The following is an 8,723-nucleotide window of genomic DNA, read 5'->3' as shown; positions in this document are numbered from 1 at the left end:
GGGGATATAGCCTTACAAGATGGATTTCACTCCTACCTGATTTAGGGTTAGTAGATAGGTTGTTCTCTGAAGTACCGATTCCAGGTCTTGAACAATCAGGGCTCCGCCTTCTTATGATAGAAAAAGTATTTGATTCATAGGGATTATGAATTAGAATGGTTCATTTGAGGGTCAATGGAAACTTAAGGAATAAGATGTATTCATAGGGGTAAAACAGTCGTTTTGACCCAGCTATGATTACGAACAACCTGTGAAGGATCGACTTATTGATTATAGTTATAAAGTGGACATAATATATCTACAGTGAGGAGAGTTCAACTATGGGCTATAGTGGAGTGTTCCATTAGTTAACAAATGAGGGTTAGATCGATCTAATGAGTTTAAGCGATTAGTCTTGACTCGTTGGAGCCCATGATCTGTAGGTCCGCGAGGTCCCCCTACTAGCTCGTAAATGGTTAAGCTTTAGAGTAGCTTGAGAAATTAATTTGAAACGTTCAAATTAAAATTAAACGGAATAGAAGAATATATATTTAAATATATGAAGATGATTTTGTGCAAAAATTAATTTAATATTTGATATTAAATTAATTTGTGAAATTAATTTTAGAATTTTAATTTTTTTAGTTTTGAAATCAAAATTGATTTTTTGAAAATGGTTTTGATTTTAAAGAAAAATTGGAAAATCAAGATTACATGAACAAATGGAAATATGAGATTTTCCATTATCATCTTCTTCATGCTCACACAAATCCCACTTCCTCTTCTTCATTAAACTCCAAGCATGAGCTGCAAGCCATACACATTTCTTCTTTGCATGTTCATCTGTAATGAATAAAGAAGAATGGAGTGATTTAGAGGCATGAATTCTACAGAAATTTTGAGAGAACATTTCGACTGAAGAAGAGTTCTTCAAAATTGGGTGCTGTAAGCTTCTAATTCTGTTTTACATTACTTCAAGTTGTTCTTGAGTCCCACAACTCGGTCTAAAGCTTCAAGAGGATAGTGGAAAGATCTTGGGGTGGTTCACGGTAATCTTTGAAGAAGACTGTTACTGTTTAATCGAGATCTTGAAGAGTTCTATAAAGGTATGATCTAAAACCCTCTTATTTAGCTGAGCATGCTTTAGTTTTGGCCAAAATTAGTGAATTTGAATGCTTATTGATCCTTGTTACTTTCGCTGTATGTTATTACACTCTTACAGGCACAAGAAAAGGTGCATTGAGGCCGAGCATAGATCTCACGATGTGAACTATATAGGAGAAACATGAAAGAAAACTGAAGTATCGTATACAACATTTTCCTCTCACCGAGTATTCTATCTAAGCTTGATTAACTTAGAAAAATACAGCTAAATATTATCTTTTCTAAGTGATTATTAACTTTTCTCAATGTAACGTTTACTTTGGATAGTTAAACTATTGGGTTGTATGTTCTAAAACTCGCAGTTTTTAGAGTTAAACATTTTCTATTATCAATAAAGATATTATTCAAAATCTCTTCAATAAAGTTGTAATTGAATTTGTAAATTGCACTTATAAAGACTAAATCCAATAAACTAAGATCCATGGCTATTATATGAATACTTGAATTTTATGTGGAAACATAAAAGTGGATCAAGTTCGAGTAAATAGTCAAAATGATCTATAGTATATGAATAAGGTTGGGTGCCTTATTCTGGTAACACTATCGGATGCGGCCCACTCTATAGTTGTTACAATTTGTTGTAAGGTGTTACAAACGAAGTGATCCTGATTTGTTCATGTATTGACATGAGACATGGGGGTGTTCTATCCAATGGGTTTGCGTAAGATCGGACCAAGAAAAAGTCACTCTTACTTTATAACGTTGTTTACTATTTAAGACTGACTATTTCTCTTAGATGACCTAGGTAATTCGTTTTTAATCCTGAGCTAATTATGAACTCCTATTTATTTGGGATTATCCTTAGATTTTCATAGGTGAGAGTTGGCTCAACAACACTGGCTCAATAAGCCTCCCATTTCAGGGATAAAACCAGGTAGAAAGCTGGGGACATAGGGTACAAGATGGAATTCACGCCTACCCGATTTAGGGATAGGAGGAAGGTTGTTCTCTTAAGTGTTGAATCCAGGTCTGGCCCTACCCTCTCATTAGCCCGAGAGGGATCCAGTTTAGTGACTGGATTACAAACCAATTGTTCATTAAAGAATCAGTGGAACTTAAGGAACAAGTCGTAATTTTGGGGGTAGAACAACATTTGACCCAGCTGTTATTATAAACAACATGTGAAGGGTCGATTTACTGATTATGGTTAAATCAAATGGACACAAATATATCTATAATGAAGATAGTGCAACTATCGAGCTATGGTGCTCGATAGTTAATGAATATTGATTAATTCGGTCTAAAGAGTTTTAGCCAATTAATCTCAAATCGTTGGAGCTCATGATCTGTAGATCTATAAGGTTTCTCTACTAGCTCGTAAAACATGAACACCTTGAATTAGTAAATTGAGTGAATTTGGAATGATATCAATTTGAAGTGTTCAAATTGAATTTCAATTTGAAATGTTCGAATTGAATTTAGGGTTTGAATTTGAATAGTTCAAATTCAAATTAAGGTTTGTATAATTATATTTGATATAATTAATTAACGTTTAATTTATGGAAATTAGACGAAATTGTACAATTTATAGTATTTAAATATTGATTACAAATATTAATTACATGAATAGGATTCATATTTAAAATTAGTTATGTGATTAATTTAATATTTGATACTAAATTACTATTTAATTAATTAAAAATCAAAATTTTTATTTTTATTTCAATTTCAAAAATTGAAATATTGGTTTTGATTTTAATTAATTTTGAATTAATTAAAATTTAAGATTGAAAATGAAAATTGAAATTTGGGAGTGGACTTTTCCACATTTTGGTGAAGTAAGGAGGTGTTTCTCCTAAATTCACGCACATTGTCCATTAATTCTATACATTTGAAGTAGCATCAACTGGTCTTTTGAGTGTCTGCATGAAAGGAATGTTAAAACTCATCAATTTTGAGATTACAGAACGTTGGTCTTTGAATATCTCCCTATCTCAAAAGTTTTCAGAGCCCACACTTCCTAAGAATCCTCTACCCCAAAGAAGTATACAGAAGGCTCTGCTTGATGGTATTCTAATTGGGATTTTCAGTATGAAGAGAGTTTGTGATCGGATCGAAGGATTGCGTGAAGACCTTTTGGCTTCAAGTATATATTATTATCCCCAACCCTACTTTCTTATTCTTAAAAACATGTTGTGAATTTTCTGTATAGTGCATAAGTTTTATGTTTTGTAAGTTTTTCATTCTGTGAAAATTGTAAATTTAGACGATCTTGCTTCCGCTGTGAACTTCATCGTTCCATGACTTTGACCTCAAATCGCCCAAAGTGGACCACCATTAAATAGCCTTATTAAAAATATATATTATATTATATATAGCCATTAATTTTGTTTTAAAAAGAACGTGTATAGATTGAATGATGTAAAATTAAGGGTGTGTATCTACATCCCATTAATGTCAAAACCATGGGCAGTGGTGTTTTTCTCCAAAAACCACTTTGAATTTATAAACAATTAATTAATTACATTCTCTCTCTTCTATCCTCTCCCAAGAAACCCATCCAATTATTCACTCTCTCTTTTTTTCCCTCTCTTTATCTTCTCTCTCACTTAAACTACTCAAAATTTCTCCTCTCTTTCCTTTTTTATTTCCTCTCTTTTCCATTAATGCTTCATCTTTTCTTCTTAAATCTCCATTGTTTTGTTTTCTCCCTTCTCTCTCTTATTTTTCTTCACATGTTTTACTTCCTTCTAAGTTTGTCAAATTCTATCCATCTTCGTAACTTCTTATTTTCTTCTCCTCTTTTCTTCACTTTTTTTTTCCTCATTTCGTCTGAAATAAGAAACCGACAAAATCGTTTGTCCCGCCCGTGTGATCAGCTGGCGGGAATCTTCAATGTCTCTATGAATCGTCGGAACTGACAATAGAAACTGAGTTGTCATCGTTCAACGGAAGTTTTTTGTCAAAAATCGATCTCGGCGACCGATGTTCACCCCTAATCTGAAAAACTCTCTTTTCGTATCAAAGAACAACTCTGAAAGCATTAGAATCTACTAAAGAATGGACAGATTTGTCCTGTCTTGGGATATGACAAAAAAGAGGACTATTAACAGATTTTCCAACATAAATGATGTTCTTCTCAATAGGAGCGCCAATCTCAGCAAGGGAAGATTCATTTATGCACAAGTTAATCACCTCCAAAGCATCAGAATCAACCTCGATCTGTGGATTGTTCCCATACCATTCACATTGAACTGAAACCAAGTCCTTTAAGATAGCACCAGCTTCCAACATGTTGATACTCCATCTCTTCCTAGAAAATTATAGCCACCCAAAATCATTTTTCCTTCATGATCACGAACAATACACCTAAGCCCACCAGGATCTCGCCCTGAGGAAAGGGAGAGGCATACAAAATGATCGGTTTAAACATATAATATTTCAGTTGTTATTGGTTTAAACATAAATATAGTGATTAACTCAGTTAGAGTTAGAGGGTCAAATATTTAAATCTCCTTTTCATATTTACCATGTGATATTTTAAAGGAAACAAATATTTTTCAATGGTGAAGATATTTTTCGATGTTTACAATTTGTATAAATTTGCACATTGTCGTGGAAAACAAAAGAAAAATGGAAGTACTACCATTTTCATTATACCTTAGTTCATTATTTACCATAATAGTGACATTTAATAATAAATTAATATCTTATTTAATATCGTGTCAAATTATGAATAGAATGAATTACTGATATACAATAATTAACCTAAGTAATATGAAAGTTCAGTATTGTTAAATTGTGTTGATTAGGTAATTGCTAACCAATTGTTAAAGCTTAATGAGGGTTAATTATTAACCAAAAAGGTTATTTAAGCTAAAGATATGGATTTTTCCTCAAATAGATCTTAATTCATTTCTGGAGCACTACCTAATTACAAAATCACACATCCTAAGGATTGATGTTCTAATTCACTTAAATACTATAAATACACAATCATCCAATTTTATTTAGGGAAACAAAATCTAAAGATGAATATGATCCAAACACAATAGAAACAAGAAATAAAAGGTGGAGAACAATTAAGAGATAAATATTCTAGGGAATTTATTTCACCTGTTAAAACCAGCAATTCAATTAATTGAACTATCAAGATTGATCATGCAATATTATAACACCAACATATTTATCTTTCTTCTTCTTCTTTTTTTTTTTTTTTTTGAAGGTATTGTAAATAAAGTGTGGGATGGGAGAATCGAACCTCAAATCTTGAGGTCGATAGTACAAGTACTTAAAGGTATTGTAATTAAAGTGTGGGGTGGTAATTGAACCTCAGACCTCGAGGTCCATAGTACAAGCATTATGCCAGTTGAGTTATGCTCTTGTTGGCATAAATGACTAAATTGTTGCTAAAGTGTAGTTGTATAATACCGATTTTTTTTTTGAAGAGATATTGTAATTAAAGTGTAAATATTTGTCTTGTTTCTAATAACATGCAAGACATTAAGAACTCTTCTTTAAAAATTAAAAATTAACTCTTCTTTTATTTTAATTATGTGAGAAGTTGTGAGCTCATGAAGCCTATAGTATAAGATGTCAATAAGATATAAAATTAATGTTATTTTGATGGACCCCATAAACTCCTTGAAACAAACAAGGTGCGAAGTCGACAACCTTTACTCTCCTCAACTCAAATCCTGGGCCAAACACCCTAATCAAATATTTACAAATCTTTTGGCACTAAATAGTTAGAGATTTTGTTATAATATGTCAATTACTATAATAATATTTCAACATTTTGTCCTTTATTATTTAAAAAATAGAAAAATTCTTATAAATAGAAAAATCCAAAAAATAATTACACTTTATAATAAAAAGTTTCAAAAGTGCTTTGTATTTTTGTAACATTTTATTATAAAATGTAAGTATTTTTAAATATTTTTTTATATTTAAAAAGGCCCAAAAAATATATTAAAAAGAAAAAACATTTTATAAAAGGGGAAGTTGCATGAATATTTCTTTTACAATAAATATTAGAATTTATGTAGTAAGATAAAAGTATTTGCAAATATAGATTTTTTATATTAAAGATTTAGCCCAGAAAAAGGAAAAGACTAAAATGGACATGGACCCATATAAAACCGTTTGGCCACAATGTAAAGGACTATTTTATTAATTATAAATTTCATTTCGACCCTTTATCTTCTTCCGAAAAATGAGAAAAACACTTCCAACCCTTTCGAGCTCCAACAGTGCCGTCTCCTTCCGATTTCAACCTTTTGATTTCAACAGTGTCGTCTTCTTCCCCATCGATTTCACTCCAAACTTCAAAAGGTACATTGTTCTTCTTCGTTTCTTCATTTCTTTTTTTCCCTTTGTTCATCTCTTCATCACTGATAGCAAAAATTCGAACACGTAGGGCTTCGTTCTTTTTCCATTGACAGTTTATATAAGAAGATAAATAGTTATTTCAAATTAGGGCTACATGCATTCTTCAGCTTTTTTAGGTGTTTCATTTTATTATGCATTTTGGTCATAGTGTAGTCATCACGGTGTAGTCATCACAGCATAGTCATCATAGACTAATAGTCATTAAAATGTTGATTATGTGAAGATTTTGTAATATTGATTGTAATTTGCTAGTTTTTCGAGGAATATGTAGATAGTTTATTGTTGACTGTGTTTGATTGCTAATTATGTGAAAATTAATACTGTATTTCATTGTGATTTGTTGATGTTTCAGTGAATATTATGCTAATTTAGTTATTTATTTTGTTTAACTGAAGTTATCACTGATGCTTTAGGGAATATGTTGACAGTTCTTTGATAGTTTGTTGAAGGATTTGTCTATCAACAAATATCACTGATGGATGCTATCATTGATGATAATTTAGTTCCCTATCTATCACTATTATTACTATCAATTATATGAATGTAATGGTTCCACATGTTTGTTTTTATGATAGAAGTTATCACTGATGCTTTAGGGAATATGTTGACAGTTCATTGATAGTTTGTTGATAGATTTATCTGTCAACAAGCTATCACTGATGGATACTATCATTGATGCTAATTCAGTTCCCTGTACTGTGATTTAATGATTGTTTATTCATAGAAAAAGTATCTACCACTATTATTGCTATCAATTATATGAATGTAATGGTTCCACATGTTTGTTTTTAGGATAGAAGTTATCACTGATGCTTTAGGGAATATGTTGACAGTTCATTGATAGTTTGTTGATGGATTTGTCTATCAACAAATCTATCAACAAACTATCACTGATGGATACTATCATTAATGCTAATGTAGTTCCCTGTACTGTGATTTAATGAATGCATAATGATCCTGAAGATGAAGAAGAAGATCAAGAAGAAAAAGATAAAGGAGATATGACGAAAAAGAATGTAAGTATTGATTGATCGATGATCTTAGTTATAACATTAGCATGCTATCAGTAATATCTGAAATCATTGATAACCAACTATCAGTGATAATACGCTATCATTGTTAGTTTGTTACCAGTGATAGTATAAATAATAGGAAGCTTTATTTACTTGACTGATATTGATAGCACATTAATGTCATGTTATATTTGATTCCATGATTTCAGGTGATTGAAAAGACTCTTAAAGAGTCCAAAAAAATATCGACCAAAGGTTGTCATCGAAAATATAGAGGACAATAAGAGACCAAAAAGACAAGCAAAACCAACCAAGAAAATTTTGGAGAACGTAAAGAAATAAAAGAAAGACAAAAAGAAGGTCTCTCCAAATGTGTCTACCAAGGTGTCTCCAAGCAAAAGCTACAAGGCAGTCTCCAAGGTGGAATGACGTACTCAAGCTTTGTATCTTAAAATATCACAACTTTGATTGACAATAAATAGACTTTTTTTTTTTTTTTTTTTTTTTATTAACAATAGACTTCTGTTTGACAAAAGTTTGGAAATTATTTTGACAATATACAGTGATTGTTATGATTTTGGAAATTACATTGTTATTTTACAGGATCAATGATAGTTATATTGAATCAATATGAATCATTCATAAATGTTGATTGATATAGTTGCAACTTTCAATTTATTTTAGAGGTTGTTTGGTTGAGGGAAAAGAGGGCGATCGTATAGTATAAATGTGATTGATATAGTTATAACTTCGTATAGTATTTTGTTACTCAGTGATCGTGTAGTAGAACTAAGCGATCGTGTAGCAAAGTTAAGCGATCGTTTAGCCGAGCTCATCGATCGTGTATCATTTAGTAGGCGATCGTCTAGCATTGGGTAAGCATATATAAGTCACACCCCCTCCCAGATTACCCTTTTATTCTGGAAAATGATATGACCGTAGTAGTTACTAACCCTACTAGCACCCACACCCAAGACTTTTAATCTAAATACCAACTATTAAAACACTAGTAATAAATACAAATAGCAAACCTCCCTTAAGGTTCTACAAAGATTACATAAATACATGCATGCAACCAAGACATTACATTTACTGAAGAATAATAGATCCCACAAAGCGACACTAGTGAGATCCTCTAGAGCGACACTAACGAGATCCTTTAGAGCGACACCAGCGATACCCTCTAAGCGATACAATGCTTTTCCTGTGAAATTCTTAGCGATACTCACCTCAATT

This window comes from Benincasa hispida, chromosome 11 (genome assembly GCF_009727055.1).
Source record: "Benincasa hispida cultivar B227 chromosome 11, ASM972705v1, whole genome shotgun sequence".
NCBI lineage: Eukaryota > Viridiplantae > Streptophyta > Magnoliopsida > Cucurbitales > Cucurbitaceae > Benincasa > Benincasa hispida.
This window is presented reverse-complemented; position numbering follows the sequence as displayed.